Below are 7,837 nucleotides of genomic sequence, written 5' to 3' on the forward strand. Positions count from 1 at the left end.
TATTAATAAAAACATGAGAAAGGATAAATGGTTACTGAATACGGTTTACTTTCGGTAGACATTTTTTTAAAAGTTAGTGGGCCTTCTGGGCAGTGGGAAATAATTAAGTTCCTTGATGCTTAAAATTAAGAAAAATCTATCATTTTCTCTGGAGATATTAATATTGTATCCCAAGATAATTTAAACAATTTCTTGGTCATGCTGTCAAACTATCAAATGGGATAATCAGGGAGAGTTCTGCTCGTCTTCCATCTCAACTTGATTTTGCCAATAGAGCAGATGTCAAAGGGCAAAGAAATCCCTTCTATTTTGTAAACATTTACTACTCAGAGAAATAATAAAAATGGAAACTGTCCACTGTGTCCTCCTGAACATTTTTCTTTGTCAAAAAAAAAAAAGAGAGAGAGCGAGCGAGAAAGAAAATCCTCATTACTTCCCATTCAACTCTCCCCTATTTCTTAATTTTAAACATTCAAAGTACGTTTTTGACTGACTAGTTCCCACCCTATCCACACTGCCACAGGCTGTTTAAAGGAACATAAAAGGGAGAGGATGTGGCATCATATTCCATTGTCACCGTGGCCCTCTGCACCGAGCCCAGCCGTCTGAAAGAGATCCCCATCTCTGGGTCTTATATCGAGTGTTTACTTTTCATCATTTCAAAGTGTTTCTCTCCGATACCACTCCTGTCAAATTTATGAATAAGTCTGGAAATTTTCAAGATAAGCTGAAATTGGTCTTATTTGTTGGCTTCTGACTCAAATTCCCTCTACCTCTTCAGGGAGGAAGCTACTGATTTTAGAACCCAACTGCTGTATGTTTCTTTGCCCCAGCTGGAGCTGTAAATCACACTTGGTTTCACAGATTTGATAAAGCCTGTGAGCTTATAATGTCCCTGCCAGAACGAGCCAAGAGTTACTTCCTGGGGGAATGAAGCCAGTCGGCAGAGCCTCCAGCCCCATAAATATGACCCTATTAGGCTGAAGTTAGTGGTCCTGTCTAAAAGTGGGGATTTGCCCAAACAGCTCCACAAAGTAGCATGATCAAAGTGATAAGAGAAATTTCCTAAAACGACAAGGGGAAAGAAAACAACAGAGAGTTCTGTGTTGATTTTTGTCGTCTGCCCTTCAACTCTGCTTGGATTCTGCAGCAAATAAGATTTCCTACCAATACATGACCTGTTTCTATATAAAAACATGAGCTTATCCACTAATACAGCCCATCTCTCACACCTCAGATTCCACATCACATCACAAGCTGCTGTTTCGAAAAGTAAGAGCACAAAGACTTGTACAGGTTTCAGCAGTGGTGGGGAGAGGAGCAGGGAGTTACAAAAATTCAGATATCAGGCTTACACATGTCATGTCTTTCCAACTTTAAAAGACACTTAGTGCCCTTTGAGGGTGCGGGTGAAGACCAATGGTAATGGCAGAGAAGAAATATGTTGTCGCATGGAAATATGTTTTACCCATGAGTAAAAAGGGAATATATAATAGAACTGATAATGGTTTATTATCACAAGAACTGCCTTGCTCAGTTGGCTCTTATGTGACTCTATCAAAGACCATCTGTAAGATAGAAACACATTGTTTGAATATTCACTCGTTATTTAATTCATGCGCTATATGCCGCGCATCTCCTACACACACACACACACACACACACACACACACACACACACACCATGCATTTGCTTCTAATATTACTGACACAAAGAACATGCCTGCCTGGTTTAGGGGAGGAGAGGGAGAGCACAGACAAGCATTTAAAATCTAAAAGACAAAAGGAAGTTTGGATTTTTTTTTTTTTTTTTACTCAACATAGATGTACTTTATTTCCAGTTTATCCCCAAATAAGGGGGGGGGGGAGTTATAATTCACTATACACATGAATCTGTGTTCGTAAGTCTTCAGTAATAAAGTCTGAGAATAAACGACTCTAAGCTTGAAGTACTAAGACATCAACGTTAGACAAACTTGAATAAATGACAATGCATTGTTTTTATTCTCTGACATTGTCTTTAATAAGATAAAATTTTAAAAGAGAAATCTCTAAAAATCTGACAGGAGCCTTAAAGATCAAATAGTGCAACACTATCATTGTATTGATGGGCAAATGGAGACCCACAGTGGTTGGGATTCCTAACATTGCACAATTAATTGCTGTGGGATGCAGAAATGATTAGTCATAGAAAGGGATTGAGATTACACCCGGCGTGATTTACCACTACGTGAAATAGGAATTGTGCTCAGGCTCGTTCCTGTGCTGTGGTTTTCTTTGTTCAGGGTGCTCCAGGAAAAGTGAATATGTGATTAAGATAGATTTTTCATCTAGGCCCTGAAAAGGCTTTCCTGCCAGGGAGAACTTGCTTTCAAGTTTCTCTCTCCACATGGTCTTAACAAATTAATGGATGAGACTGGGATTAAAATATCTCAAATTAGACACCAAATTCTGTGAATTGTTGTCACTATATAATTAGAATAAAAATCAAAATTGAGAACCTGCCAGTTCCCAGAGCTTTTCAGGTCTTCACAAAAGGGGAACTCACTGTCTCTTCATCTTTTTATTAGGGACAAAACCCACTGACTAAGCATCGCCCACTTTGGGGAGACGGTAATGGGCCACATTTCATCATGTGCAGGCCTCCCACACAGAGTTCAGTTATCTAGCCCCTGGAAGGAGACACTGCAAAACAAATTAAGCAGGCATTGGTGGACTGAAGGCCCCTCATCTCATCCTCAGTGAGGGGACGAGCTCAACTGTGTCACGTGATGGCCCACTTTGTACCAAGTCGCTCGACACGCGAAAGTCCATGCTCTGAAGCCGTCATCTAAGGCACGTCTGCTCTGGCTGCACCTCACAGAAGGCATCCCCTTCCTAGAAGAATGCCTCTAGGGGATAATAGAACCCTGCTGCAAATGAGAGCCACCATGTCAATCCAGAAAATAAACACAAGTGGTGATACAGTGTCTTCCTGCTTTCTTCCCATACCCTGTGCCCAGTGAAAAGCATAAGGTTGGGAACAAGATGCACACGGTAATAAAGGACATTCAGGGAGAGCATCTGTGATAATTCCACGGGAGTCATGCCAACAGAAGGGTCCTGAGGAAATGTCTATGGAAACTCCGTTTTCCAGGAACAGTATTTAAAGTGGATTGGCCAATCCCCAAATGCCTTACTTTTATTCCTATGCTGTTCCTGCTTCAAATAGTTACTCTTGCAGCTCCAGGGAAGAGTATGGTGACAGAGAACTTCTCCAGCTGCCTTCCATTGAATAAGTGGGAAAGGCAGAAAAGCAAATTCCTTTTTTTTTTTAAAGATTTTATTTATTTATTTGAGAGAGAGAGAGAGAGCATGCGCACACACACACAAAAGCAAGGGGAGGAGCAGAGGGAGAGGGAGAAGCAGGCTCCCCGCTGAGTGTGGACGTCAATGAGGGGCTTTATCCCATGACCCTGAGATCATGACTTGAGCTGAAATCAAGAGTCGGACATTCAATCAACTGAGCTACCCAGGTGCTTTCTTTTAATCAGCATACAACATCATTTAAAGCCCATCCCTAGTGACATTGCCCTAACATCTCATATTTGGAGACACCTGAGAGCATGCAATCAAATCTTGACATGGTCAGGTGGAGCTACTATTTTCAGACCTTGTGAATTTCTAAGCTCATGGTACCCTGGGAGATTACAGAAATATTTCACTGGGGTAGTCATTATTTCTACATTTTGTGGCGCTTTCTAGTTTGCAAACAGTTTTTACATGTGTCACTTTATTTAATCTTCACAGCATCACAAACTATCAAATTTTTTTCAAGGTTTAATTTTCAAGCAATCTCTACACCCAACTTGGGGCTCAAACTTAACCCGGAAATCAAGAGTCCCACGCTTCACTGACTGAGCCAGCTAGGTGCCCCAGAAACTATCAATTTTAAAGAAGATATTGAGGTTCATAAAATTTAAGTGGCTTGCCACAGCTCACACAATTGGGAAAAAGAGACACAACTGAACCCACATGCAATAGACTTTTGCCATTTTTGTTCATCAGCACTAGCGGGGTGCACTACTTTGTGTTTCTTGATAGAAGGCATGGCCTAATTCCCCACCACAGTCAAGTCACTGGACGTTATATATGTACAAATGTGCCATAAATAACAATGCCCTTTGCAAAGCTTATAAGAAATTCCTTACCCAGTCGGCCATCACCTCTACTTATTGCCCTTTTCCTCCCACGCCATTTCTCTCTGGTCAAAGCACTATCTCTCCTGAACATGAGACACTAGTTTTTCTGATTTTTAGGACAGCGTATATTAGGTATTTCGAGCTTTATTGAATATCAAATTTAATTATTATAAGAGGCTGAGGGTGTTGGAAAAACCACTGATACTGAAATTGGACAATTGGATGTGTCACGCAGGGTTCTTCACTGCAAATAACAGAAACTGACCATGGCTAACTTAGCAGACAGGGGATTATTGCAGGGCTATTGGGTAGCTCATGCAATAAACAGTAGCTGGGCTCCAGGCAGCTGGATGGTTTCATCTTTGTGCTTAGAGGTCTCCCCACTTGACCCTCACCACCACTGTGCTGGGCACAGAGCTCCCCATTTGCTCTGGGTGGCACGTGATGCTCCCTTTGCCTTTCATTCCTCCCTCAAGTTTTAGGGACCAGAGGAGGAACCTGTGATCGGCAAAGTCTATGTCATGGGCTGGTACCCTAATCCCAGAGAACTGGGAGAAGGAGATCAACCCCTTTCTGTTTCTTTGATATCTGTGACTATAGACATTTACTGAAACAATTGTGAGAGATAGTGCTTTGACCAGAGAGAAATGGCGTGGGAGGAAAAGGGCAGTAAGTAGAGGTGATGGCCGACTGGGTAAGGAATTTCTTATAAGCTTTGCAAAGGGCATTGTTATTTATGGCACATTTGTACATATATAACGTCCAGTGACTTGACTGTGATGGGGAATTAGGCCATGCCTTCTATCAAGAAACACATAACTTCTAACCTGAAGTCTGTATACATTAAATTTTTGTCCTTTGGCATTATATAGGAGTTAATCTAAAAAGAGGCTAGAAGGACCAGTTATTGTCTTTTTTTGCTGAAATTGTCCAGGACCACTCTAACATATAGAAAGTGCCTCCCCACTGGAACTCATAACACTTAATGTGGAGAGCATCATTTGGCAAGCAACTACCTATTGTCTTATAACAATTTCTGCAGTAGTTTCCTATCTTAGACATAGCCTTAAATTTGGCTCTTAAATGTTTCATATACTACTGTCCATTTTTTTTACAATTAGAATTATGTCAAATTGGAAGAAGTCAGGGACTGGATACTGAATTTATAGCCTGTGCCTATAAAAGGTACCTACTCCTCTGTAAATTTGATGCCAAACTGTTTCTTCTAATTTGAGACTAACCAATTATTCTGTTTCCTTCTATACCTTGCAACCACCTCTTTTTATATGTTCTCATCTGCTAGTGTAGTAACATACCTAGTAGATGAAAATCAGTGGTCAATTGGCTCAGGAAAGTCTCTGCCATCAGTGACTGCCCAATATTACTGAAGTAGCAGTTGACATGAAGTAGCCAGAGAGAAGGACTCTAGAAAAAGGATGGCAATAATTATAGGTAGGACAGGGATCCTTATAATAGGATTATGTTAAATATGAATACACACACATACACACACACACAGAGTATTTGTGCATTTGAAATACTCAGTGACTTCACATTTTGTATGAAGAGATCCTTCCCTCCTTGTCTCCCTGCCCCTGCCTAAAAGAACAGAACTCATACAAAAAGAATCTGCTGGTAATTGTCATTTTTGCCACAGACCCAATCTTTCCTAGTCATAATTATATCAAAAAACAAAGCAAAACAAAACAAAACAAGCCTCTGGTAAATGCAGACAGTAGGCTATAGGGAGAACCGCTAGTGGAAAATTGGTGATGGTACATGCATATTTTAAAAACATTTCTTCCAACTGCCAGTCGCCCTGTCTAATCAGGTTACCTCTATTCTGAAGGAGCAAATATCAAAGTCAAGATAGAATATAAATGCAACATTATAATATATGGCATGTAGAATGAAGATATGGCAAAGGTTGACATTGATGATGATTAAACCATTTGGGATTTGGTCTTAGAGACATGAGGATGGAATCCATAATCACCAGCCCTTCCCGCCTCTTTATACAGTACCAGCTAATATACAGCGGCTTCGTAATTACCTACTAAAAGATAGGTGGGGAGTTCATTAACCACGCTAATTACAAGAACAACTTATGCTAAATCATCAGCAGGAATGTTAAAAAACACTCCTTGAAAAGCAAAACAATGTAAAACCGACCTGAGTGGGCACAGAACATCTGTTCTCTAGGGCAGGAGAAAAGAGAAAAATCACAAGAAAACAGAGAAGATGAGAGCAGAAAAGTATTTTCTTTGTCATTCCCAACTGAATGACAGGTGCAGGTCTATTATATGAAGAAAATGGTGTGTCTCATAGATGATGGCCTCGCAGATAAAGAGGATCATTGGCAGCTGCTGGCTCCTCAAAACCTCACCACTTGTCACCCAGAAGCCCCATTTGTTACTGCTCAGAGGGATCCCATCTCCTGCATCCTCGCCTTGGAGATGTGAATCAGACAGAGAAGGGCGATATCCCGAAAGTTTTTTGAGATATGTTTTAAATCTCATGCCCATTTGTATACACCTCTATTGGATGGTCGGGAACCACAGAGCAAAAGATGATGGCTACATGGTAGAGAAGGGTCATTGTGAAATTAATAAAAACAGCGCAAAAGAGATTTTAAAACATCATTTCGTGAGTACACATAAGCAACAGGAACTACATTTTACTCAAGGGTTTCTTTGAATCTAAGGATGTTAGGGCTATTACTTCATGATTAAGAAATAATTCCTTCTGATTAGGCAATGTCAACTAAAATTTAATTTTTATTTTTTTTTTTTTTTTTTGCAAAAGCCATCCATATCTAAATGCATATAATTACCTTTTTCCCTGCAGGAATAGAATTTTTAAAGGGGGAGCTGATTCAGATAATGTTTTCAGATCTCTTTAAAATGGAAATGCTTCTTTGGAAATTTTCCACACATTTGGCATCAGAAGTCTCCTCTGTTCGAGCTGCACTAATTAGAGGCATGCACACAGAGGTTACAATGTAAGGTGAAGGGAGAGGAACATTAATGACCCAGGCTGTGATATCATTTGTGAGAACTTCTTTCTACTGATCTGACACCCATTGAAGTTCAGCTTTCAATTCTGTCTTTGAAGCCCAAATCAAGTAGTGTCGTGGACACATGTCTTTTGTGTTACACACTCATGTTTTTTTTTTTCCTAAATTGCTATGGACTCCCTGTGAAAGGAGCCATCCACCCCGACACTGGAAGTAGACACCGCTCCAAACTAGTTTCTCATTTGACATAAAGTCTACAGTGACAAATTTTGTGACTTTTTGGTAGCTTTGGACAAGGCCATATCCAAAGAGGAGAATACTGCCTTGGAAACAATAAACAGTGACTAGAAAATTCAGCTCTACCAAACACTCCTTTTTTTCCCCCAATTCATGGTCGGCTGTGAAACCAACCAACAGGTGAGCCCAAGATGGGTAGGCTCTGCAAAGCCACCCGTATGATCCCAACACAGCAGGTCATTTCAAAATTTCTTTGAAGCGTGAAGTGACCACTCTTGCTTTCACTGCAGAAAAAAGGAACTGGAAAAACAAAATTGTTAGGCACTGGCAATGCCCTGCCTTCTGAGTTGGCACCACTGACCTCCATTTCTCCATCCACCTGATGCCTAGACCTCTCTTACAG

The 7,837-nt window shown here is 40.6% G+C and overlaps 1 long non-coding RNA gene across 1 annotated transcript in view; it reads right to left on the reverse strand.

Annotated features, from left to right (window-relative positions):
• The window catches only part of LOC118009364, a 38,696-nt gene extending 31,963 nt beyond the window's left edge, over positions 1–6,733 (reverse strand). Inside the window, exon 1 of the long non-coding RNA XR_004678903.1 lies at positions 5,498–6,733. This is a non-coding gene — a long non-coding RNA (uncharacterized LOC118009364). The remainder of the gene's footprint in view (positions 1–5,497) is intronic.
• Positions 6,734–7,837: the final 1,104 nt, after the last annotated feature.

Source organism: Mirounga leonina, unplaced genomic scaffold, assembly GCF_011800145.1.
Source record: "Mirounga leonina isolate KUSES-001 unplaced genomic scaffold, KU_Mleo_1.0 Mir_127, whole genome shotgun sequence".
Taxonomy (NCBI): Eukaryota; Metazoa; Chordata; class Mammalia; order Carnivora; family Phocidae; genus Mirounga; species Mirounga leonina.